The 27,121-nt window shown below is 44.4% G+C and overlaps 1 protein-coding gene and 1 long non-coding RNA gene across 2 annotated transcripts in view; one reads left to right on the top strand and one right to left on the bottom strand.

Annotated features, from left to right (window-relative positions):
* CACNG4 (calcium voltage-gated channel auxiliary subunit gamma 4) overlaps positions 1-27,121 on the top strand; it is a 40,928-nt gene that overhangs the window by 2,107 nt on the left and 11,700 nt on the right. The gene's annotated exons all lie outside the window — the stretch shown is intronic.
* On the bottom strand, positions 12,790-16,921 carry LOC121057005. The gene is made up of 4 exons (XR_005813602.1): positions 16,877-16,921; positions 14,753-15,089; positions 14,303-14,455; positions 12,790-13,146 (listed from the first exon to the last, which is right to left on the bottom strand). It is a non-coding gene; the product is annotated as an uncharacterized LOC121057005 (long non-coding RNA).

The raw sequence follows: 27,121 nt of genomic DNA, 5'->3' as shown, positions 1-27,121 counted from the left end.
TCATAGAAACCAAGTGCAGCTTTGGCCGAAAGCAGCGGAGTTTTCGCGTGGATTTCCACTGGGCTTAAGTCAGAACTTTATAAAACGAGAAGTCAGTGAAGTCTTGAGGAATGGGCAGCATTGCAAGCGGTGCCCTGTGATGCTCTCTGAGCTCTGGGGCACTGCCTTTGCCTTCCCGAGGCAAAATCTGCGGGGGTGTTTGTGGAAAGGTTGCGCCTAGCAGCGGTGTGCAGGGAGACCTTAAACCCTCATCAATTCAGGCGACAAGAAAGTGTTTCATGTGACCCCCTCAACGTCAATTGAGCTTTTCTTCGCAAAATTCAAGTGCTCTTAATCAAATTACAAAGTTGTCAAATATGTGCTCAGAATGAGTAATTTGAGAAAACCATCGTCTGCTCACAGATAAGAGAAACAGAGGCTACGTTCTCTGCTACATTTTCATATGGCCTGTCTTTGTAAGATAAAATATACAGATACAAGAAAATATTAGTGTTCATGCCGTGGGACCTTGATTTCAACACGGAAAAGTTCATCTGTTTCACAAAAGAATTTAACCATTTCTAGAAGCAAATTTAAAGCACCATCCCCTGGGTTGTTTCAGAATGCCACTCGTCCTGAGTGGATGGGTCTTTTAGTAAAAGTGAAGAAATAGTTACAACTCTGAGGAGACACGGCAAGAAAATAATTTCACTTATAGATTTTTATATGTGATTAAATGGTCTGGCTTCACACTTATGTTTAGAACTCTTTTTTTGTTGTTTTGGAATAATAATTATAAAAGCCAACTTAATTTATTGTAGTGGTCTTAGGCACCATTTCACTCTTACCTCGAAAAAGACATATTTAAGACACGTGCAAAGGCTGGAAATATCTTGAACAGCCTCTTAAATTGCTGTTGACATGAATAAATCATTACACAGAGTAAATTTCAGGTCAGTTGAAAATTTCCATTAAAATGTTTCTAAACTATATCCATGAACCAATCCATGTTCTGTGTGTTTGAACAGTCACCCGTTCGGTATCCCGAATTCCAAGATTTTAGACAGAATTGCAGAAACAGAAAGGAAAAGAATAGCCTTCAAACCAAATTATTAGGCGTTCCTTGGCATTTTTCTGTTTCTTTTCTTTGGGATAACACTTTGCAGCAAATTGGCATCGTAACGATGACTGGAGTGATGGAGTTTGGGGATCCAGCATATTGGCTTTGTTTGGAGCTGCGGTTGTTGTGGGGACAAAATCATGTTGCAGCACTCGTAGCCGGCACTACTATGGAGCTTAGTCACTCAAGAAGCAGCATTAATGATACATTAGTCAAACTCTCGCCTATACAATCCCAATTTTGTTCCTTTAGTGTGTTTGTCAAAGGTGGAGGTAGGAGGCTCATTGAGTGGATTTTAAACAATAGCAGTATTTCTGCATGGATTTAAAACTTACAGCTAAGGTAATTATTTAGGTAGGAAACTGTTTAAAGTAATTCTTGGTATGAATGTGCGTGCAGCAGAATTAGATGCTATTCAAGCGAGTCTTTGCAGTGGAGCTCAGTGAAATGGTCAAGGGGTTCTCTGGCAAAGTTGGGTTTGGGTTTTCTGGGGCCACACCGGACCTACATTAATTGCAGTTTTGATGGCTAAAGACAAATTCTCACTGGAGTGAAGTTTCTGGTGAAGTCCTCATGCATCCATCCTGGCCACAGCCAAAGTCTGCACCCCAGCCCACAAATAATAATAAGAGCAAATTAGCCCCATTTCACGTGGCTCACTGTCCAGGAGGTGAAGAACAGAGTCTTGCAAATGCAGCGGAGGGTGATGCTGTGTTTTCTGAGTAATCCTGTTGTGGTCAAGCTAACCTGAAGGATTAAACCACTATAATTTTCCAGCAGCCCTTATTCCTATGGTAAATGTCCAGCACTACTATGTAAGCCTCACACAGTCTTACTCATAAGGAGGATCTGCTATTAAAGTATTTACTTAGAAGGAAAAAAAAAAAAAAAGATTTTAAAGCACCACTTTATCCACTGAAACTGCTTATCTTCATGAACAATCATGCTGAAGTTAATAGGACTGCTCAAACAGAGAGCTCTGCAGGCCCCGTGACATCTAGATATGAAATCAAGTAATGTACTTGTAATTTAAATTTATTCAAAGAGTATTTTATTGAACACTTCAGAATATGAATTGCTTTGAACCCATTGTGTCTACTGCATTCAGTATTCCCTGTTTGCCGTTTATTTTTAAGTGGTGAAATTGGACATTTAATTCACATGGAACCATTTGTCCTTCCTGTCTGGGTAGCTGAAACATCTGTAATCAGGAGAAAGGATTCGGTGAATCTTTTATAACTTGAAAACTTGCACAAACGCACATTTGCACAATTATTTGCAAGTCTTCTGGCTTGGATGAAGGTGCACAAACACAGGGACTGTGGCACGCGCATGCTCTGCTTCCATGGATACTCTTGAAAACAAAATAAAAATGCTTATACAAATGTTTGAGGCAAGCAAATAAAGGAAGCCTGCCATCCATCAGTACTGCAAATTCATGGTTCATCCAAAAAGAATGAATATTCTGTAGTATTCTCAAAGCAAAGCGAGGAAGTCGTAGCATCACCACTGTTTATAATAAACTAAATGCAATGCAGGCTTTATATTCAAATGCTATTTCCAAAGTTGTACATGTCCATGAGCAAATTTTGTATCACTTTAATATCAGTCAAGACTCTTGAAATTATATCCACAGGCACAAAGATGGTTGGGCTTCTCAGTCTTTGCAGGCGTAAGAGCCTGTGTTCACAATATGAAACATAGTGGCTGCACGTGGAGAATACACAAATGGGTGTCTCTGCCATGGAAACTCATTCTGTGTATGCCAGAGCCTGTTTCTTGGAATATATATATATATATACACATATATATATATATGTACTGCGTGTTATATATATATATATGTATGTATGTATTGCATGTGCTTCGTAGGTCCCGAAAGGTGAACTACTTTCCAAAAATCTTTCAAAACAAATTTAAACACGTTAGAGAAGGACTCTTCTGAGCTTCAGCCCATGTTTTCGTTCTTTCTCTGCTCATACCATCTCTGTTTCCTTGGTAAAACACATGCTGCTGAGAAAGTGCTCGTGCTGCACTGATTGTTTTTAAATGCAATTCTTAGAGCTCCACCGACATCTTTTCAACAGTGTTTGAAGCAGTGGGGTTTTGTCAGAAAGTGATTGAGTGATTCTTGACAGCCTTTTTAGGTTAATTTCTTTCTGTTGTGTTCCATTTGCTGGAGAGAGCTTCTGAGTTTGGAGCAATCTTTAGGGAAACAGAGCTCAATCTCTTTAAAATATTGTCCGTAGTAAAACATATTTTAAAATACTGAGAAATTTTCTGCTGGAGGAACTGTCAGCAGAAGATGGATTAAGGGATTAGCTATTCTCTTCTTCGAAAAAATAAAACACATCTCCTAATTACACCTCTTTGCACATTTGTAACAGAGGATCTCAGATGACTGTATTGATGTAACAAAACATCCATTCTTCCTGAGACACTGTATGAAACAGAGAGCTGAAGCTAATTGACTGAATATATGTCGCTTTAATGAATTAATTTGCTTTCTTGAACTTGATCTACTATATAGCCAGTAGGGAGCTATCAGGCTACAGAAGGGTTTGGGTTTTTTCTGTGGCTTTCAGCGTGCCAGCTAGCCCAATGCTAAAAGTCTTTGGAACCCAAAGACTTTCTGTGCATTAGTGATACTCCCTGAAGGCTGTAAACCCATGAAAGCGTATTTGTAATCCAGCTGTAAAGCTTTCTCATCTGTGCGAGATGTAATGTGGATAATAGTCGCTTTACCTAAGTTTCAGAAATGTCATGTGCAAAGAGTCACGGATGCGCTGGGCTACGCACATTGGATACCTGTGGCTGTGGTGCGCTGTAGCTACTTTTTTTACTCTGTGTGTAATCATACTGCGTGTTGCATCTGGTTGGCAGATGGCATTTGTGGTAGCATCTGTCAGAGCCATAGTAAGTCATTTTGGGGTTCTCAGTGACCTTTGCAATGTAATGTAATGTAATCTTTGGGCTTCTTCCAGCTGCCATTACCTTTTACAGACCCCCTCTGCCGTGGGCTTTTATTACTTATTTTAGATAGTGGCAGGAGCTCGTGGCCATTGCACCCCTTCAGGGCTTGCCCTGCTGCCTGGCAGCTCTGCTGGCCCTCTCTAGTGTCAACTGGTAAAAGAGGCAAATGTGACAATGTGGTTTTGCTCCTGCAAAATTCCAATGCAGGAATTATTTCTCCAGTGGATGCTGTCACATTTGTCGTGTCAGCCTGCAATGCTTCTGCTCAGATCACGCTGTCGAAGCTATAGCTTTGGTCACAGTCTTGCCAGGTGCAAAACATGTGAACGTCCTTAAAAAGCTAGGGGAGAAGGAGTGCGTGTCTGGTACCTCCATTCCGTAGCTCTGTATAGCTTTACAGAAACAGAGGGAAAAGAGGAAAAATATCAGGAGGAGAGGCTAGCATGTTCATCTCCTTTTTTTAATTCTTTTGACGCAGTCAAAGCACTTATGTACTCGGTGTAATTTGAAGTCTGTTATTAATACCTCTGCGCACCCAGATATTGAGTTGGTGGCTGTGTGGTTTGTGTGTGAAGGAGCTGAGCAGTGACTTCTGCATCCCAGAAATGGAAATGGAGAGGGAGGAGGAGGCTGGGCTTTGCTGCATTTCCTGCGTGATTTGGGGCCAGTTGCTTTAGCTTTCTGTCCCTGACAGGGAAGGATGACTGCCTTCTTCCCATCCGCTTTCCTCCCATACTGATAATAAAAGGGGAAGGATGATGTGGAGAAACTGGGACGTGGCAGTAGGGCTGCCCAGCTCAGAAAAGGCGTGTGAGCTCTAGTTTAACTGGTTTTGAAGCGTTTTGCTTGCAACTTATGTTTTATACATGCAACATTTTGTTTAAGCATGTCTTCCTTGAGGGACAGGATTAAGTCTGGTTTTCCACCTACGTCAATTTAAACTGCTTTCTAGGAAGCTGGTGGAATTATGCCAATAGCAAGCCAATATAAGAGGAGGGATCGTAGATCTGTCCCTTCAATTGGACCTTTTCCTGCTGCTCCATCTTTTCTGAGCCAAGAATCATCTCAGGCAATAAATCATACTTTCTAACATTTTTGACACCCTGAAAAACTGGTCCTGCTTCAAAACATTACTTTGCGCTGATCTTCATTTTGGATTTCTGTTTACTGGTATTTATTATGTTGCAGACTTACAGTTCAGCATCCAAATTCTTACCAACAGATGGCAAGGCAGGATGCACAGGAGTAGTAAAATAAACAGGATAAATGCACAACTGCCCATATGTCTGAGACGCTGCTACACATTTATGACTTCAGAACAAAAGGTTGTTTGCTGTAGACAGCTCTAATGCCATGCAGGGCTTCTCTCTATTTTCTGCCTTGCACTAAAGTGTGTCACTTCTTCAGCATATTTTGATCAGCTAAATTACAAGGTAGTTTGTCCTCCCTCTTCTGCTCCCAGATCGTTATTGCCTTTATTTATTTGTCTTCACTCCCAAAGTACATCAGCTTATTTTACCTTAAATATTCTAGAGTGGAAGGTGGCTCTTTCCTGGCCTTTGGCTTGTGTTTTTTCTTTCAGAGTGGTGGTTTGCTGGTTTGCTGTGTGGAAAGGCACACAGAGGTGCCGGGGACCAAAGCAAAATTTGAGTCTGTGACTCTCCCTATATTGGGATTTATTATAACATTAATGATATGTGGCCTCTCTATCCTCTCAAAATAGCAGGCCTCAGGGCAAGCTGCCTGCAGGATGGATAGCCTGGCCCAGGCACACTTTAGCTAGATTTCCCTTTAAATCTGGGGGCATTTTTGCCAGTTGTTGCAAGCTGTGGGTCAAATGCAGTGAAATCATTGAAACAGTTCTTGATTTAGCCTGGCAGATAGTCCAGCCCCTCTTCCTCCTCCTTCCCGTGGCATCCAGCAGTCTGAACATCTTTGTTCTCTTTCTCTTTCCCCCCTCCTTGCTGAAATGTTTTAACTTTCCTTTTGTTAAAAAGGCACCTTCTAAATTAGCTTTTCAACAACAATGCGAGAGTCTGCCTATAGAAAATTGGTAGATAGTGCCCCAGGTAGAAATCCAGGATTTTTAATTTCTGTAACTCTCAAGCATCTCTGTGCCCTCCTGCCAATGAAAAAAAAAATAAAAATGTATGATCGTATACTTGTCAAAAAGGAAGAGATTGGAGTTACCACTTCTCTCCCTGTCTGACTTCATTTCCCATGTGTTTACGAGGCTCCTGCTTGGAGAACTTAGCAGCAGCATGGTCAGTTCTTCTTCAACAGAGCTGAGCCCCTTTTTGTCAGCCATGGCGTGTGAAGGAGCACCACGTTACAGGTACGCTGTCATAATACGGAGAGGTGGGCAAAGGCGAAGCACGTTACAGAATGACAGAATTTCCTGCACAGATTGCCAGACACTGATATGAATTAACCTCTTTTACTGTTCTTTTCCAAGCATTCCCCCTTTTAATTGCTGTTTTGGAATTGTGCCACTCAGTTCTGCCCTTTGAATGCTTCTCACTCAGCCAGTCCCATTAGCTCACTACTGCCAAATATTTCAAAGATATTCGGAGGCGACAAGCATCCCCGTCCGACTTGAGGGGTACCCAGGTCAGTGAGGAACTGCCACTCGCATTGGTTGTTTTTTTTTTCCGATTAGCTAATAACTGTTTTAAGCTTCTGCCAGTTCTGTGCCAGAGGTTTCAGATCAGTTTGCTCCCATTTATGTGTTTTAAATAATGCCATTTGGTGTAGAATATGTATGACTGAAAATTATCTCCTGTCCAAAAGTATAGCATTCAATAATGTTGGAATTGTTATTGTGTCTTACTTGCTTCCTAGAGGCATAGCTTATCTATTGTTGCTGCAAGGCATTAAAAAGGAACCATGACATGTCACAATTATGACTTGAAATAGGATCTTGCCAGAGGTACATTGCCTAAATATAATCAAATCTAAAATACGACTTATTGCATATACCTATCTTATGGCTCACTGAGCCATCAGAGATGGCTATTATCAGTGCACTAGATAATTTTTTTCTAAGAACTGCCGTGCTGCTTTTTTGCTTTTTTTTTGAAAAAAAGAAAAAATCCCGATCCCAAAGCCCCTCCACGTGTGCATGTGCTGAGCCCAAGCCAGTGAACCTGGCAAGGGGCTGAGCCCGCTGGCTCAGCCTTCGGAGCTGCCTTCCCCACGTTTGGCTCAGAGCTGCTCCGCGTCCCCCCAGCTCTGCCCGCTGTGAAAACACGGTTTTGTCTGTCAACAAAAGATCCTTTGAGATGATGGGGAATCTTTTCAGAGTGCGGCTTATGAACTCTCACCGTATTTCCAGCAAAGGTTTGTCTTTGAAGCTTACGTTACGTTGGGAGTCAATAGGATTTCGGTTTTTAAGTTACTTAGGGGGTTCCAAAAATATTTATCCAAGGCTGTGCCGCTGTCTGCTAATGATGAGATTAAACATCCTGCGGTTTTCCTCAGTAGATTGAAGGTTTGCTTTGGAGGTTGGTGTGTGTTTCTCCTTTGCTGTGCACATTTTGCTGTACTCTCGTCCTTGCCTTTAGCGCTGGCAAGTGCAGACAGTTTGGGAGGTGCTTTGGGATCCTTAAAGATGCAAGACCTGAAATAAAGCATGTAGTATTCAGGGGTAATGCAAGGTGCTGCTTTCACAGCATTGCTTCTAATTATAGCCATTCAAACATCTCATTTGCAATGTCCCGTTACGGTAGTGCTTATTAAAATAGAATCCTCTTTATAGTTTGGTAGAAAATTAGGAGAAAAAAAAAAGTAACTAGCCCGTTCCATCCAGTAGCTTTGAAAGAGGTTTACCTTCATAACTTGCCTTCTAGGAATATTCCCCTTGTTTTTACTTGGAGTCCTGGTCTGATTTTTAATGACTTACTTTTTGCCTCTTGGTAGCCAATTCCCAACGACCTTTTCCTTCCTTTATTTTAATTTCTGTATATAAATGGCAGTGTTCGAGCTGAAGACAGTCTTTGGCCACAGCAGCAAAACCCCACAGAGAAGGAAAAACAGGCCAGACATTTTCCACCTGCATTCAGAGTCGTACCAGGGCTCTGGCTGCGCAAAGCCAATACTTGCTCCACTTTGCAGGCTGGGAGGAGGCTCCGACACAGGAGCTGCACCACGGGCGTGTGGTTTGGGATCAGGGCCAGACCCGGGCAGCCAGGACCGCGCCGCCGGCATCTCCAGGCTGCGGCGCTGGCTGTAGCCGCCCCCGCAGGTTATCCCTGGTTCTGGCAGGGCTGCTGTGCCCCGGGAGGGCTGAGCAAGTGGTTGCAGCTGGCCAGAATATGGGTCTGCAACTACTAATGCTGATTTTATAGCATTAATGTGCACCTGTTTCGGTGGCCAACTGGCACCGTGTTCAGCCTAAAATGTGTATGTAAGGCCTGTATTAAAAGAGGCATAAGAATTAGCGTGCATCAAACATGTCATTAGACACGTGCCTGATAGACATAATGTAGGATAATGAACATGATCACAAGAATAAATTAATAACTGAAAATATTTCTTATACATATGCACACTTAAAACAGGATAAGAACTAAGTGACACTTGTGTCACCAGTTTATAATTAAAATGCAGTGCTTGAATGTAAATGTAAGCTTCAATTAGCCAGCACGACCCTGCTTCCGGCTTTACTTCCCACTGAAAAGCAACGATAACAAGCTCACATTTATTATCAGAGTTTTTTTCCTGGAGCTGTGCACTGAAACATGCTCACATCTGAGCCCTTTCACTGAAGACATTTTTTCGCTTCAGCAGTTTGGCATGCCATACAAAGACTCTCTGATTTTTAGTGATGTTCACCTCCTCTTACATAAAAATGTTTTCTGTGCATATTATTTGGTTTTAGTTAAAGTCCAGGTGCACGGGTTACTGAAGAACCAAAAGGATGGCTCATCACATAGCACAATGGGTAATTATTGCTGAGCCTCACTGTACTACACAGACAAATCCTTTCTTGGAGCTCAGCATTGTAGCTGTGAGAGAGAGAGAAAATACCTACAATCTAGCCCAAAGAGCTACAAGTGTAAGAATAGATCCTCTGCTATATGCTTTGCCCATTTAATTTTTAACTATCCCAAGGGACAGAGCTTAACCATTTTGTTTAGAGATACTATTTTGCATTTTAATTTTACCAGTGGGAAGTTACTACATACATAAATTATGAGGTCCCCTGTTACCATCCCAAGAGTCTTTCTAGTTAGGCTTTTTGTAAAACGGTTAAATAATTCTCTGGATTTGGCCTGTGTTTAGCTGAGATTTATCTTGATGATGCAAGACCCAGACAAAGTTCAGTGCTGCGCTGTCTGAAACTTGAGCTTCTGATTTCTTCCAGGCAGTCAGCTGTGCAACCTGTGTAGGCGAGAAGAAAAGCGAGGTGCCTTCAAAGAGCAACTCTGGAAATGCATGTGCTGGATGGGGAGCTGCCTACGGCACCTTGTAGGGGGCTTGGCTCCTGCTCATCTGTGTAATTTGGTTCCTTTGTCAGAAATAAGAACCTTCTGGTCTAGGACTTACCATCCTGATAATGTCTGTCATGTCTTGAGTACATGCAGTTGGTGCTTGGGTGGGCGTTCTTGTGCCCTTCACATTGATCCACATGCAGACAAGGTGACAGGAATTGGAGTCCAAAATAAGCATGGGGAATGCCTTTCTTGACCAGTGCATAGGGCAGCTGGTGAAAGGGATACAAACCCAACCAGCCCCCAAATGGCAACATACAGCAGGAGAGCCTCACAAAATATGCTTAGAGAATATTTCCTCTCTGATGGAGAGGCCCTAACGTCCACTCGTCTATCCTTTGCAATGCTCCCTCCAATGTTTAAAGCAATTTCTATGGGCAGTATTCCTGCAATGGTGGTGTGGATGCCCAGCTGGAATAGCTCAGCTCCCAGCAGACATACGCCCTTAGCTTTGGGACGGGCAGCGGTGTGTGGTGTGGTCAGAGTCCCTAGGGACTCTTCTGTCTTAACAACTGCAAACCTCCTGGTTTGCCACCGGTGTTATCCACATGGGGCAGGGTGACCTCTCCAGAAAGCCTTTCCAACAGCAGCAATCTCTCTATATAGCATTTAATAACTAACCATGGAGAAAATTACACTCTATTTAAAAGGCCAGGAAAATCATCTTCAGTTTAACTCTGCTGACTTTGGGAGAATTACACCAAAAATGAGTTTTGTCTGATGTCCTTTCCCATACTACTGTTTAGTAGCTGGACTGAAAAAGCCTTTCAGAGGCAGATAAACAAGTCCAAATGGTGAAATATTCTTTTAATTTTCCTTTGCACACATTATTTTAGGTGTAGGTTGGAACGCTGCCCTTATAAGAGGCATCCCTTTAAATATTTATACGGCATCAATATGTAGCCACCCTCATACGTTTTTAATGCTATGTTCCTTCCTAAATTAACCATTAGGTAACCCCATTCTATAGCTCTCCATATTTCGCGCTGCCTTTATGCTACCCTTGGAGTGTTATTTATTTATTTCATCGCGGAACAATGAAGATGTCAAGGCAAGGCCCAGGGGCATGGTGGAAATTGCATTCTTGGAGCTCCTCCACTGTTGCCATGGTGGACACGCACTCGGCAGCGCACTGTGCCGCTCCACAGGCCAAGGGGATTAAGAGCCCGGCTCCGCTGCTGGGCTGTGGCCGTTCACCACAGCTACAGCAGAGGGTTTTCATTTCTATAATTGCAGCTCCCAGGGTTGGAGGTTGAAAATATCGAAACAAAACCCAGCAAAGAGGTGATGGTGCTGCTGATAGGTAGGAAGTGCTGTCTGCATCCTGAGTTTCTCCCTGGGAGCAGCAGTTGTGTCTGTTGGGTTTCTAGATTTTCCAGAGGTGTTTCTCTTCCATTTCCACTGCCCATCCCTTGGTTTGTGTTCATTTGTACGATGCCACGGTATGCTGAGGTGATTAGGATGAAGACCCATACTGTCAAATATCTTCATTATTTGCTCAGCTCTGATTCAGGCTAAAAACCTGCAGATGAGCAGAAGTGTTGGCACAAGCTCCTTCGTGTGGGTTTTTATGAAGGTGGGGTTTCTGACTCCCGTTTAATTATACCACATCATCGTAGCAACGTGATTTCTGCAGAAGCTGCTCATGGTTTGTTTCCCCTCTGGTTTCCATCTCTCCTAAGTGGAGCTAGGAGATTGCAGCCCCCAGAGCCCAGGGCCGAAAGCAGCAGCACGCCCCTGGCATGGTGGAGAGATTCCCCTCACTAAAAGGAGGTGTCAGCCAGCTGGGCAGGGCTTCCTATGGCCTGTTACGCTGAAAGAAAGAGTGAGATCTCCCTGCATGCTGCTTCCTAAAAAAAAGTCGCACCTTTTCGAGCTGAAATCCAGCCTTTCCTTCTCTTGCCTGCTAGCGGGGCCTTTCCCTGTATTTGTTTGGTAAGCAAGAGCCTCAGTGAAGACAGTGAAGATTTTGCCTGAGGATATGGGGCTCGAGGAGCTACTGAAATGCCGTTGCCCTGGGTCGCTGTGTGTTGCAGACACAGACACAGGCTGCGCCACGAGCACACCCCTGCCCACGACACCGACACGGAGCTCACCTCCTACTGAAGACGCTGCTGAATCAGTCGGAGTAAGGATGTCAGTCTCCTCTGCCATATAAGAGGCTTCAGAAAAGCACAGGGCTGTTTTCTTATCTTCTGTGAGCCAAATCTGGTGTGATTGGGCTCCAGCCCTGGCTTGGTTTGCCGAGTTTCTAAACGTACGGGTAAAGGGATGCTGTTTGCTCCAAACAAAAGCCGCCTGGGTTTGGCATTCCTGCTGTGTCTCTCACGAAAAGACGCCTGGCAGCGGCTGCACTACAGTGAGATTCTCTCCTCCAGCAAGGGAAAATTCTGCAGTTATTGAGGCTCTTCTTTTGGTTGCAGCAGTAATTTTTACTCCGTGTTTGCTGCAAATATGGTTAAGCTCTCTCTGTTTTGGAGGCAAGCAGTCAATGCATCTGAAGTGCATACTTGACATATGTTTCTTTTCACATGCTGTCCTCCATTCGTTGCATGTAGCAGATGCTCCGTTTACCACTTCAAATGTATTCTTATTTACTAGAAATTATTTTAGAAAATAGCTGTTTGGAACTAAACATTTCCAGCCCTTCTCCTGGGTGCTGGGAGCTCCTTTTTGCAGCTGTCCTGGGTGGCTACATACAGATGTTGACAGGTTAATTTGCATTTGAAGAGCGGGCTGCAGAGAGCTAAGCAAGGCTTTTTCTTCCCTGCCTCTGAAGCCAGTCACTTAAACACTCCATGCCAAGTTCAGCCCCCGATGCTACTCTTTTTAATTAACTAGAGCAACATCCAAGCTGAGCTAGGCCCATTGTTAGCTGCCCATTTATGCCAGGGTTGAATTAAGCCCCCTGACTCTGTAAAAGAAAGGATTTTATTCTGCAAATTGATTGTACAACAGCGAAATGCAAGGACGGTCCTAACTCACAGCGAGGCAGTGTGCGCAAGCTGGTTTATCTGATTTCCACCACATAGACCTGCTCCCAGAAACTGCAGGCCCAAACCTTCCAGCTGAGGGCTCTGGTTTACCTGGCTGATACACACCACTGGAGTCAGAAACGTTTTAGTAAAAAGGAATTCCTGCTATCAAGAAAAATGCACAGCCTGCATTGCTTGATCCTTCTTCCTGGAGAGTCTGCTTTCTTGTATGTGGTTTTTTTTTTTTTTCCCCTTTCAAATAAGATTGCATGAAGACTTTCAGGAAAAAGTCACAAATTTAGACTTGACTTTCTTCCATCAATAAAGAAAGGCACAAGTCTTGATCCACAACCCTGTTGTCATCCTCTAGAAGCTGTTGCTCCAGGTCTTTCATGTACATGATCCATTGACTCAAAACGTGATTTAATAGAGACCAAAAACTTCCCTGCTACAGCACATGGAAGAGCTAACATCCAGAGAGCTGTAGCCCTGTCGCGATCAAGACACATACACTTTGCTTCCTCTTCATCTTCTTTTCTTTCCTTTAGATGTTACAAAGCTATCAAGGAAAGACACATCCAGCAGGTATCGGAGCACTGAATTGAACCTGCAGAAAAATGGAAAGGCATAATTAAGGCTGTCTTTTTTTTTTCCCCCTTCCCTCCCCTCCCCCTCCCCCCCAGCATTAATTTCACTGTGCTTCTGTGCTTCCCTGCCATGACCCTTCTAGGATCAGCTGTGGGCAGATGCTGCTCTCACTTCTCCCCCATAATCTGGATTTCAACAGTTTTCCAGTTTCCTGCTGCTGGTCCTTTTACATCTGCATCCAAGATTGCTGCACATCCCCCCTGTCAAAGCTGCCATGGGGACAGAGCTGCCTATTTGAAATTTGGCAGTTTCGATGTCTATGCACAGCTGTTACAGCTCACACTAATAATGCACTGAACTCAGGTTGCACTTTGGAGCATTAGTGACAAAAATCTCTCTGGTTGCAGCAGAGCACAAATTAATTCATCACCCAGAATTATGCTTGGGTGCAGTCCATTGGACCACTGGCACGATGTGTTTTCTTTAAGACAAGCGTTTCTTCCAGTCCATTTGTGTCAGACAAGAAGCTTTTCTTATAGATATCTAATTTTTTTGTTTACAACAAAATAAGGGGAGGGCATAGGCATGAAGAACTCTGCTGTTAGACAGATTTCTGCATGATTCAGGTACCCATGGCGACATGAGATCACCGCATTGTCACCAACACAAGAACATTACCTTATACAAGAATAACTAAGAACAATTTTTGACCTTCAAGATTTTCTTATCTAGAAATATTATAACTGGATAGCAACACCACATAACTTGTCAACCAGAAGAAATAAAAGAAAAATAAAACTAATTTAAAACCCCACAGTGGCAGTGGAATAAATTCATACATTTATCATTTGAGAGGTTCCCATTGCTCCTGCAACTTTTCCTGCAAGGTTTAAATTACTATATTATTTTTTTTAAACATTATGTTTACTCTCCGAAGAATAGAATACAATTTACAGAACCTCATAAGGATGAAAAAGCATTTTCCTTTTGTGCTTTAGCTCACACAGTTAGTGCGCACAAACCTGCACCTTTTAGATTTCCAAAACGTCACTTCATACTGACAGATGGAATTAATTCAGTATTTACAAATTTATTTCAAAACCCTGCAGAGAAGAAGGTTTATTACTTTTACTTAAGAAATGCCACATGTCTCAGGGTTTGGGACAGGACTTTACCTGGGCTGATCCAAGGGGCAGGTTCTTCACAGCACTCACACATGCAGCCGCTGCTGCCAGCTCCAGGCACAGAGAGATTTGCTTGAGGAAAGATCCTTACGGCGAGGAAATGCTGAAGGAGGATCTAAGCTTACCTTAGCAGCTGGCAAGAACCTAGGAAAATGAAACTCACTATCATCAACTGCAAGTATTGCAGGTTTTGCCTTTGAAGGCAGGGAGTGATTTTTAAGCAGAATTTTAGCTCACACGTACATGAATTATTTCTAGTAACTTTCTGGGAAACAGCAGCCTGCGCCTGGCTCAGATTGCACTTACACGGGGCTAGCGTGTGACCAGGCAGCCTGCCCGTGCCAAACTTGTGCACACTCCTGCGCCAAATCCCCCTGTGGGTGCGGTTCCACAACCCAGGGACATGCTCTTGCTGTCCCTGTCCCCAATCCCAGCACAGACCAGCAAGGAACGGCCACGGTCTGGGGCCCATCCACCTCGCCGAGGCCTGAGCCGTGGTTCATTGCCGACGGAGGCACGGGTGGAGGCGAAGCATGGTCCCCCGGGAGCACGGCGGGATGGGGACGCATGACTCAGGCGCAGCTGAGTCACAGCCCCCTGTGGCTTCTCCTGTGATGGGAACGGTTCAGGCACCGCCACGCAGTCAGGATCGCGCTTGAAGTCACGATCCAGATCGTTGCGCTCTGGAGCATCGTTTGCTTCACGGGGAGAAAGCGCCTTGCTGGAAAGGAGGCTGCGCTGGGGGAAAGCAGCTCCCAGGTTTCCACCCGCAAAAGCACTGCTAGGGAAAAAGGAAAAAAAAAAAAAAACACACACCTTTAAACTGCACAGGGACAGTGGTATCTCTGCTGGGCCCCTTGGAAGCCAGGGGAGTTACACCTGCAGAGCAAGAAATTCTCCGGGTCGCAGGATGCGTAAGCTCAAATCGCCCGAGGCACACGGAGCTGTGTGCGGCAGAGCGTTCACATCTCCAGGCAGCATGGCTCCTCTGCTCCACAGGGCTTCAGAGCAGATCCTCAGAGAGATGTAGGTGTTGCTATGCCTAAAAGGTAGATGCCCAGCTTACAAACCCAGGTGCCCTGCACAATAAATAACAGCATAGAGCTGAGCTCAGGAGCCAGACCCAGATTGAGATGGCATCTGACCCTACAAACCCACAAGGCCGGGGTTTGGAGCCCATTCTAGGGGATGGTCATCACTTTGGGAATCACCTGGATGGCATGTGTCCCCAGGGGCTCGCTGGCTTTAGAGTTAAATGACACCTCCAGATCCTCGCCCTCCAGGAGGCTTTGCAGGCCCACAGCCTGGCAAATCCACTCCGTGGCTCATTAGTGATCTATAATCACCAGGACGAGTCTCTGAGAGCTTAGGAGAGAAAGACCTGATGCGTCGGCAGCGCTGCGTACAGGAGAGCTGCTGGAGCTGATATTTCGACACGCCAAGTATTTTTAGAGCCATCCTATGGCGCAGAATTTTTAACTTCCATTTCACAGACCTTGAAGCCTGGCAAACTTTCATTAACATTTGATGCCTTGAAGTCATGCAAGGTTTGGGGGAAAAGGGAGGGGAAAGAGGAAAAAGAAACCTTTCTGGAGCACGTAGTTTACAAAGTTGTTGTGGAGCTTAGAAAAAAGACTCCTATCACCCCTCTCCGTGCCAAGTGCTTTTAAAGTGCCCAAACCATCCAGAGAGCAAAGCCAGAATCCCAAACCATGGCTGCGTGGGGAAGTCCCGATTAATTAAAATCTAATTTATGTTAACATGTTAAATACCTGGGATATCTCTGGCCCCTGGGGATATTCAAGCACTTTTTGAAAAGAAAGAGTCCCACCTTGAAAGGATTATGCCTCTCTTCTTTGTCCACTATTAGACAACTTTGATAATACAGGACTCTTTGGCCCAGAAATCCCCAAATTACTTATAAACCATCATGCCTACATACTAGAAAGGAGAACCTGGGATGTGGAGCAGTTAAAGGTTTGCTGATGGGAAGACGAAGCTTCAGTCTCCCAGTTCCATTGCACCTGCTGCCATTTCTGCTCAGCTCAAAGTAAGGGTTTTTTACCCAAATTTACACATGGGGAAAACAGTTCTTCCATGGCTACAAGGCAAACTTTCAATGGGAAAATAAATTACCTGAAACTTGCCCCCCCACACCCCCCCCAAATACGCATTTATACACATATCTACATCTCTTTGCACACAACCAAGATTTCTCACAGGCTGCAGGAGTGGGAAGAAGAGACATATTTTTGTCTCCTTGGCAAAAATACATTGGCAACGTATCACTGAGCTTTAAGATTGAGTAAGAACCAGAATGAAGCCCCAATAAGAGATGCGAGCGTTGGAAAACTGCCCTTCAGTTGCCTGCACCTCTCTGCCAGGACAACTGCAGGGAAGGGGACACAAGCTGCCAGGGGGCTTATCATGGGGACCCCGAGTGCCCGTATGGCTGCTGTGCAGCTCAGCCCTGCGTCACGCCAGATGGGTGTCTGAAGGGAAGAGGAGCTGTAAATCCCTCCCTGAGCGTGGCTCAGTTCCCAGGCGGCCAGAGCCGCTACGTACCTCTTGGGAGAGCTCGCCAAGGTGGTGAGAAGCTGGTCTGCTCCTGCTTTCAAATCTCAGGAGGAAACACAGTCCCTGAGATGCTGTAGTAAAAGGGCAGGCTCTAATTCTCACAGGTGCAATGCTTAGAAATTCAAGTCTAATTAACAATCAGCCCTACCTAGTGGTTTCTGGTGGATGTTCCGTACCTTTGAGGTGCTGGAGGGAGAAGGAGGGTTGTGGTGGAGCCAGTAGCACAGCAGCCTAGTGGCCAGGCATGCGGGGCACCTGCCTGTTGATAATTCTTCCCAGCAAAAGGAAAACCCCAGTTTTCTCCTCCCAGCTGTGAACCTTCCCAGTCACTTCCCTGCCATCCTAGGACACAAACAGCTGTAAGCATTTCCAATTACAATGGGAGACATGCCTGATGCTGATAGGGGCTGGGACTTTCCAATACATTGTTTAAAATCCAGTCTGAGATCCCAGATTGGCTTGCCCAGAGCTACTCCCACCATTATCCTTCCCCAATACAGGTAGAGACGTCGCATAGTAAAATGCAGTCTGAAGTACTGAAAGAGGGAAGAACGGAAACTCAGAATTCTTGACAATAAAATATTCATGCATCTGTGCTTTAGTGCATTGTAATTTTGCATGATATGCTTTGCTTTTCAAGACTGACTAGATTAAGGCACTTCTGATTCATTAAACACATTTTCCCAAATGCTGTTTCTACAAATGTTGTCGGGCCATCGTGCTTAGTGGTATTTATTAGCCAGCGTAACAAGGAAGTTACATCTTCCACAAACCTGAGAGAAATCCACTTAAATGTGTTGCTCAGTCTCAGCAGAACAGAAAACAGTTCTAATGAATAATTAAAGCTTTAAGAGGTCATGCTGCTTTTGCAGTCTCATTTTTATTTGTCACTGTTTCACTTGCATTAGGAAATAGAAAGTTTCAGGTGCAGGATCCAAATCAAATCTCTTCTGCTTGTGTTCATTTAAACAGACCTACTTGGTAGCCATCTCCATTTTTATTTATTGGGTCATTTGTTAACTGTAAGTATTTAAAACAATCCTGGGAATTATGTTTCAGGCTCTTAATTTTCATCAGGCCCTGGCTTTGCGCCTGCCCGCCCCTTTGGCAGCACTACGAGCCCCAACCTCGGCGGTGCCCGCGCAGAGCCATGCAGAGAGCTGAGTGCAGGCAGAGCAGCGCTCAGAGAGGACCCAGGTCACCATATGGTCCCTGTCTCTGCAGGCACCACCAATCTGCCAAGCTCCCACTCTCCTCCTAGGCCCTCTCCTCGTCTCCAGCCACCCACCACCCTCCTCATCTCCTCAGCTCTGTCTCCCCCAGTTCCTTTCCTCCTCCCCTGCAAAGCACCCCCCTTTCTGCCCACTCTGCCCCAAAGCGCTCTTTCTCCTCCTCCTTTTTCAGCTCACTTTCTCCTGTCCCAGGTCTTTATTCTCACAGAGCTGCTCATCGTTTTCCCACCCTCGCAAGGTCCCCCTGAGGGACAAGCCTGCCCTGTCCCATATGTGAAGTGGCCCAGCCACAGCTGCACCCTCCACTCTCCTGCTGCTTACAGGCCTTATCCACTAATACCTCATGCAGATAGTTTTGAAACCTTTGCCTTGCATTTCCCAAAGCCAGCCATCAGCAGGACCTGGCAGTTAGACCCCTTTCTCCTAACCTTTAGATTCCCCGTTGTCATCATCTGCCTTGTTTCAGTCCCGCATCACTGATTGTGCATGATCAATCTCTAGAGGTTTTGCTTCTATGTATAACTCAACAAGCTGGCATAGAAACGAGGAAGACATGCTCCAAAATGAATGCACATCCAACTCAAGGTCGCAGCATTATGAAGACGGGCATATTGCAAACATTGCCTTCATCTAAAGTGATTTATGGAGTGAAATATCCCTATTGCTTCTTCAATATCCAAATGTTTTTCTAAATGCCATCATCTTATGATGAATCTCCATGGACTGAAGAGACAGGGGAAGATTACCTGATTCCAGGAGTGTCCAAATATTCTGCATATTCCCGACATTAAACTAATGAGCTCCTTTATCACTACTTTCCAATGTAATCTTCTAATTTTTTTCCATGAAAAACCTTTGTGGTGTGTGAACAACCTGTTCCCACAGAGCTGAGCGAAGAAGAGCCAGAAGAGTTCAGTTCCAGACACAAAGTTAGAGACGTTCACTGCTGTTAGACAATTGCTGATTGTAAGCAGAGAAGTAATTATGTGATGCCTTGTAAGCTTCTGCTATATTAGGAGGTAGCACAGGACGAATGAATAATATGAACCATTTTACTAATGACTAGATCTGGAGAGTTTTCCCATTACGGAAGTTGTCAGGTGCATCCTTACCCAAAACACCCCCTCCAAGGATTACTGGGGTCCTCATTCTGGAGAGCTGTTTCTTAAATTTTAGACCTCTGTATGACAACTGAAAACCCTGTCTGTTGCAAAATGAAGGAACCTGAAAAAAGGCTTAAGAGGATCTAAAAGTATGAATTAAGAATGAGAAGACAATCGCTCAAGGCTCTACATGTCTGAAAGTTGAGGTGGCAGAAGATACAGGGGACAAAGCATCACACACGCTGGGCATGTTTCATCTAGTTCAAGAACAGTATTTATTCCCCAGATGTGACCTTGACTATGTCTCAAATTATAAATTCAGCAGGGACTTTGGTGAATGTCCATTTCCTTAAATTCCTCCCCCAGGTAGTGATGAGCCATGATACAGGCTTTATAGACATGCTGTGATTGTAAGAGGTGAGACCATCAAGCCCTGGTTGATCACCATGTTAATGAGGGAGAACTGATGGCATACTGAAGTAAGGGAAACCAGATGGATGAAAACCAAACTATCCCTTAAGGGAAACTTGATTCCAATTGTGCCAACACAGGAAATAAGCACAGTTTGACAATGTGAAAATAAACACGATTTGTCATTTTGCAGCATACGAACGCTTCATCAGACAGAATGACTATCTGTTCTCAAAACTGCATCCGGTAAAATTTGGCATTTCAACCCTCTTGTAATGATTGATAGACTGGCAGCAAACTGCCTGAATGAGCAGCCTTAGTACCAGTGAGTGTATGCCAGGGTCAAGAGCACTGGGGAGAAAAGTAGGTTTGGGTCCAAATCTAGAGGCATCTGAATCGTAGCTAGCCCATAGGCCAGCACAGCTGATTTCCTGCTGCTGTCTAAGGTGTTGGAGCTGTGATGGCCACCGTGTAGTTACAGCTGTGAATAACAAGTCTCCGATGCATTGTGCCAAAAGCACTATTGATAAGTACCTCTTTAAATTAAGGCATTTGGGATCAGAATGTAATAAAGAGCAGGAAACTCCTTGGAGATGGACTTGCTGGGTGAAGATGCTCACCTGAGAAGCCGACGCCAACCCCTGACGTGTTAGACCAATTTTAGCCAAGGTAGAAAAGCCAGCTACAAAACTCTAATGGGGGTTTCTAGCCAAGCTCCAAATCATTTTAAAAGAACTATTATATGAGCCACCCAGAAGCAGCTTTGGCAAAGCAGCAGTGGAACAAAGTATGGAAATAAGCGGTGAGACAAATTTCTGGGCTGCCGGGCTAAAGGACTGCCACATGAGATGCGGGACGAGACGAGGTGTGAAGGCAGAACACAGAAAGTGTGGGGCGTTGTGGTATATAGAAAAGCAGACATAGAGAAGTGAGTTAACAGCCCCATGACAGCTAGAAACGTTGACAGTCTCTTGGGACCGAGCCAGGCATGGGAACACTCGCTGTGGCAGGGCTAACAGCTCTGATTCTAAAAAGTTCCTCAAACACCATAACCAACGTTGCTCCAAAAAAATCATGTTATACCCAGGATAGGGAATTGCCCCTATATTCCTATGGAGATACAAAATGCAACCTGAACATCAGGGCTGAAAGAATGTCAGTGATTCTTCCTAGAAAACAGATTCCTTCCCTCAGTAAGGTCCATAAAAAGGAGCAACAACAAAAAAGACTAAAATAAGCTACAGAACCTCCTAAAGCTTCCCCCAATTTGCTGTCGAAGAAGCAGCACAAAAGGATATAGTTAATAAGGAAAAAAACTGCAAATAGTAGTAAGAAGGCTGTCAGCATTGTACGGGAGTTTCTGGGGTGGAATAATCCATTACACTATTTCATCTGCAGCTTGGCTAAGGAAGGGCAGCTGGGAAAGGAACAGGAGCATTGCTGAATAACCTCAGTCATGACTTCTGTGGCCAAAATGCTGGCTTATGAGAGGAACACTCGAAGAAAATGGAAATGAAGTAGCACAACACAACGTGTAACATACAATCAAATCTTATCTACTTTGCTGCTGTCCTACATTTCCCCAATACTATTGGTATTCACTGTGGCAGTACAAGGACACTTAGTACTTTTGGCAGCAGTTTTGTAATGACTGAAGAGAATTCAAAGGACAGCAGCCAGACACTGTGATGTGTTTTATTAGCTCCCAGATGTGCAGGTGAGGTGAATCTTCGGGAAATGAGTTTCGCTGCCACAGATTTCCTAACATCACTCAAGGTCTCAAATAAAATCTCATAATGGAACAAAAGGCTGTCGTAGAATTTTAAGGAAGTCCTTGGCAAAGCGTCATTTCTGCATCTGTTCATGTTGTATACAGACATACAAATCCACAACATCTTTGATATTTACCCAGCTGAAAACAGAAGGTCGGCTGCTGAGGCTGTGTATACCCACGTGAATTAAAACCATCCGAGCCTCTGTAGGCACTTGCCTGGATGCCTTCTGGCATAGGTACTCCAGGATCTGTGGATGCTTTACTAAGTTGTACACATGGTATTTGGTGCATTATGTCCTGGATTGCAGCATGAACGAATTTGCTCAATGGGCAACTAGAAGTGACCACGCAACAGCAGATGTCTTCACCACACAAGTGAGATGTGGTCTCCTATATGCCTAACTTCTTTGGGCAGTGGTGAGCATCACCAATGTCTGGAGGACATCAGTTAAGATGCCACATTTGGGCCATGGGAAGCTCAAGGGTGTTAGAAGAGAACAGGGTGGGTCACGACACAAAGGCCATCGTGCCCAAGCAGGAACCTCGCCAGTTGCTATTTAGGGCTTTGAAATCGGCACCCAAGTCAGCAGGGATGGCTCTTCAGAAATGTGGAGCATGAACTCTACTGCATTGTGAGACTGTTGCAGAAAAAAGCAATGCAAGAAATAGAGCAGCACATCCTTCGTTCTGCAGGGGTACAGCGAGAGGAGAAGCTGTGAGCTGCCTCCGTTTCCAACAGAGAGGGCTTTAGCTGGGAATTGTAGGGGAGCACCAAGAAGAGGCAACAGGATGTGACAGTGCAGACAGGCTGGTGAGAGGAGATGATAATGTCCTGGAGTAAATACTGGTGGCATAAGGCAGTCTTTTTTCTCATAGAGAGTGTATGATAAATGCAGAGCGGAGCATTAATTACTATAGGGAGGTAAGAAAAGTGGAGTGAGGCTAATGGTAAAGCAACTGGTAGCTATTCACGTGGCATTGAGGGGAGGGATGAAAAGCAGTGAGCAGTGGAGCGTCTGCAGGCAGCACCAGGGGGGACTGCAAAAGGGGGAAATTCATGTCATAGCAGAAGATAGAAAAATAAGAGACTCGAGGAGGAGTTCTACTTTGCCCACCAGACAATTGAAAATAGATCAAAAGCAGAACCCAAAGGGTTTGTTAGAGCTGACAGCTCTTAAGGAAGAAAGTGGGGCAAATTTCATACATTTCAACATTTTTAAATCATTTTCTTTTTGCCCAGAAAGTAAAGTAGGAGCAAAGAAAGGGAGAAGACCCGATTCAGATATCACCATTAGTAGGTGAGACACAGCTTTGCGTCCACAGCACTGACACCAGAATCTTGCCCTTCATCCCCACTCCTTAAAAGTTAGCAGTTCAGCTCCCCACAATGAGAAATAAATGAATTATCCATCTTTTTAGGTCCCAAGCATTTTTCTGAAAACAAGCCCTACCCTGGCAAAATATGACAATAACCCCAGGTACTAGCAGTGCTCCTCATCGAATTCACCTTTGGGAGGAAACAAAAATACAAACTGTCAAATGGACAAAAATCTCCATGACTGTCAGGACTCAGGAGGTGTCAGCCAGCATCTGTCTCAAAAACAAGCTATACTTCCAAGTTTCCGGCTTCACCAGGATCTCACAACAGCCAAAGACAGACACCCAATAAATGGGTATTTAACCTCCCAAGGCTTCTAGCTCTGCTGGCTCCATCCTCTTGGCAATGAAGGCAGCGGTACAGCAGCAATGTGGGGTAGCAAATTCACGCGGGGTGTGTTTTGCACACGACCTGCATCAATACTTCATGATTTCTTCTGCAATAACAGCATTAAGCATCCTCTGGCAGAGGCTCACAGGAGCCCTGCTTGCTCGAGTAACTTAAGGACAGACCTGTGAGATTGTCAGCAAACAGTGGGAGACAAATCATCAAACTCTGGACAAATTAACATAGAAAGTGTCAATTCACAGGAAGAAAAAGTCTAATTCTATTCCCTGTGGCCTGTGTGGAGAGGCCCAAAATTGCCCGTTTGACCACAGGGCAGGTTTTGAAAGTAAAAGGAGGTGCACCACCCATTCCTCTTTGCAGTGGTTATCTTATGACTAGAAATGAAGAGAAAAAAAGGTTAATTCAGCAGCAACATTTGCCATTGTGTGTCAGCCCAGTGAGGCAGAGGGGTTGTGCTGGTAGAAAATTAAAGAAATGAACACAGAGCACTGATAGATGCTGTACTGCAAATTTTGCGGGGAGAAACATTTTTGGCATGTCTGCTCTCCTTTGCTCACTATTGCTCAAATCACACTGCAAAAGATTTCAGAACTTGTCAGCAGAGAAGTCTTCCTAAGGAAACGACCACAGAACTGCTTCTGTTCTCTCCTGGCAGCATCCGGCCCTGACATGCTCTCGCTCACTATAAATAGAGGTTCTCCACTTCTGTCAAGGGAAGCGCAAAGCCATGCCATTAAGGAAACCCAGTCCCATGTGGCTTTGCTCAGATGGACACTGCCTTCAAGCAACTTCAGTTACAAAAGCCCCGCTCTGCCTGTAAAACAGAGGTACGGGCTGTGGTGCTGTTGGTCAGACTGCTCTGTGCTGATAAATTCTGAGAACTTGTCATCAAAACACTCAGATATTGCAGTGTTGCAGTAAATCAGGCTAATGGTCTGCTCTAGAACCGAAGCACAGTGTTTAATCACAGAATAAATGCAACAGGCAGAGCCAGTGGCCCAAATTTCCAGTGGTTCCCTGCTAATTGCCTTATGTTTAATACACAGCCATCTCCTTGAAGCTTGTATCTGTTGTAACTGGGAACACAGGCTGGCAAATGATCTTGAAAACCATTTCCTTACATATCTTCAAGCCATCCCAGAAGACCCCCATTTGCGGGAAAGAAATCAGCTGCTCAGTGTGGTTTGGGGCTGGCCAGGCGCTTGGTGTGCCTACCTGCCTGCAGGTAATTAGTGCAGCCACACAAGCACTCCTGCCCTGACATTCATAGCACTCATTCCATCACCAGGCCCTCCCTAAGGAGAAAACTCTGCCTAACTCTATTAATAGTCTGCACGGGTGTGCTCTCGGTATCTGTAGCTGCTCAAGACCTACAGGAATGTGGCACATTGGCAGCAGAGAGTTTGATCCAAGGAGGCAGCAAATGCCTGGTGTCCTGTGAGAAAACCAGAAAGGCTTCTCAAAGAAATCCCCAAACTGCTGTTACCCTGCACAGTCTTACCACCAAAGGCGGCTCAGATGGCTGGTAGATGAAATGGTTAATGAAGCAACAGCTCTGCAGAAGCTGTTGATGGAGGAGGCAGCAGCTAGACCCATCTATCCTCATGTGTCTCCCACCGCTATCAGATATCGCCTCCCGAAAGCTCGTGCTCAGAGCCGGGAGATGGAAATTGCTATTGACAGAAGTACCCCGCAGACAAGGTCCTCTGCTGCAAAGCTGCTATCGTCTTGCTTGGTGGAAACCTATTTTAAATGACAACAGAACACTATGTTTTGGAAAGACCTCGCTGGGTACAGTTTTCAGGATTGGGGGGGGGGGAATAAAAGTACAACCTTGACAAATATCTTCAGACATTTAAGCACTCTATCTTCCAGTGCTGATTTGTGCAAACACTTCCAGGGCATCAGGGAATGTTGTCACTGACAAATACTAACCACGGGAAATGGCTGTTTGAAAGAAATGGCTGATAGTATGACCAGTAATGATGAGATCATGTAATGCATCCGACATTAGGAAAAAAAGTTTAGTCAAGCTTGCATCCTACAGCATTAAACATTGCTCACAGTGATCAAAACGTATAACCCCATCGAACACTTCTGCAACAGTACAGGCAGCTTTATGGAAGGATTATTTGGGAAAGAGCAAGGAGAAGGCGGCATGTCATCATAATTTGGGAATCACTGCTTTGATTTACTGTTGAAAACTCTGTGTACTTGAGATCCCAAACCCCAAAACAAAGCTTAATCTTGATTAGGCACTACAGTTCCCCCCCTTATCATATTATCTGAGTACGTCACATTCTGATTATAGGTATCTGAACACTTAGTGAGGTTGAGAAGTGTTAACCTTTGTAGAAGAAGCCCTTGAACACAGAGCAAAGCCGAGTCAGAAACAATTTGCAGTTTTTAAATGCCAACTAAGTATGCTGCAACCAGTGGGAAAAAAAAATTCTTACAGCATCAGCAACACTTCAGAAAATTTGCCTCTTCCTTATCATTAACCCAGATCCTGAAGTCCTGGCTCTGAATGCAGAATGAAGTTATTATTATGAGGAGAAAAATGCATTGTAATATTTGTATTTCTAAAAGCATCATTTAAACATATCAGTAATCATTCAAAGAAAGGCATAATACTTACAGCATCTCGGTGGGATGTTATATCTTACTCTCAAGAGGTATCCAGAAGTGCTTCTCAGTATTTTAGTACCTGTTAGGCAGTGATTGCAGTTTATTTATCTCTCTCTAGTGGATACAGAAGTACAAGTTAAATATTCCATCTTCTCCTCCAAAGGATTTAAGGGACTGTATCCCCATTCCCAGGCAAAGAAAAAATCACCCTTCCACGTCACATCCTGGTGTGGAAAATAGCCCGTGGGTGCCTTTATTGAGTGGGAACCAGTGGCCACATTTGTCTATGTATTTTTTCGAGGCATCCTCCATGAGTCTTTGAGAAGAGCTTCAAGGAGTTCTGACCTTGTGTAGATACTGTAGAGTGGTTGTTAGTAAATTTAATACAAGCATTTCCTTTTTTCTTTTTCATTGTTTTACATGCTAGGGCATGGAGCTGGGTATTCCACCAATACTCGGGGGGGGCGGGGGGTGCTACTTCTGTATTTACGTACAAGTAAAACTGTACTTTTAAAGCTGACCACCGCATCAATAGCTTCCAGCCCAGCTACTTTTAATTTTTCCCAAATCTGAGTTTCAAAGTCCATTGTTACAAAAAAAAAGGTACTGTTACATTTCCTAGCAAAATTTTGTTTCTGGTACTTTGGGGATTTAAAGACCCCCTCAATACACTGTAGATTACCAGAGTTCTTGATAGCAACTTCAATCCTCACCAAGAATTTAATAAGCTGTCACTGAGATATGACACCTATTAAGTTTATGGAAAAAAATTATCCAGTCTGTGGCTGCTGTTAGTTATTAAATACTGTAGGCGCTAAAGAGAACCCTGATCCATGATCTTAACAACAGCAAAACTATTGGGAAGAATATTTTGGATTCCCAGGCTTTGATACATGTCCAAATTTCACAGCCATTTGTGCTTTCTATGAAAATGTTGGCCAGAACGACCAATCATCAAATCCCTAAAAACTGGAAGTGGGAAGGAACTCTCAAGTACCATTACAATTTTCTGTTTGGGGCTGATTATCTTTTTCCACCTCTCCTAGACTTGGTGATATTCTTCTATGTGAAGGACCATGGGTATAAAGGAGCAGGAAATGAAGGTCTCCAGCCACAACACAGGAGAAGCCCAGACACTAACACAACCCATCCTGTCCCGCTGGCACATTTCAGCCCTGCAGCAGAAGGGATGGCTTTGTGGCCTTGTTGTAAGAGAAGCTCTGCTAAGGGGCCCATTTCATTCAGAAGTTTAATAACATAAGGCCATTTTACAGAGGCCAGCCCCCCCATCAATCCATCAGTACTCTGACACGAGATGCTTGGGGAACGTTTCAGTCTTGCAGACTTCTTGTCTTTTAA

This window comes from Cygnus olor, chromosome 18, assembly GCF_009769625.2.
Source record: "Cygnus olor isolate bCygOlo1 chromosome 18, bCygOlo1.pri.v2, whole genome shotgun sequence".
NCBI lineage: Eukaryota > Metazoa > Chordata > Aves > Anseriformes > Anatidae > Cygnus > Cygnus olor.
Note: the sequence above shows the minus strand (reverse complement) of the source record. Positions and strands in the feature narration are given on the sequence as shown.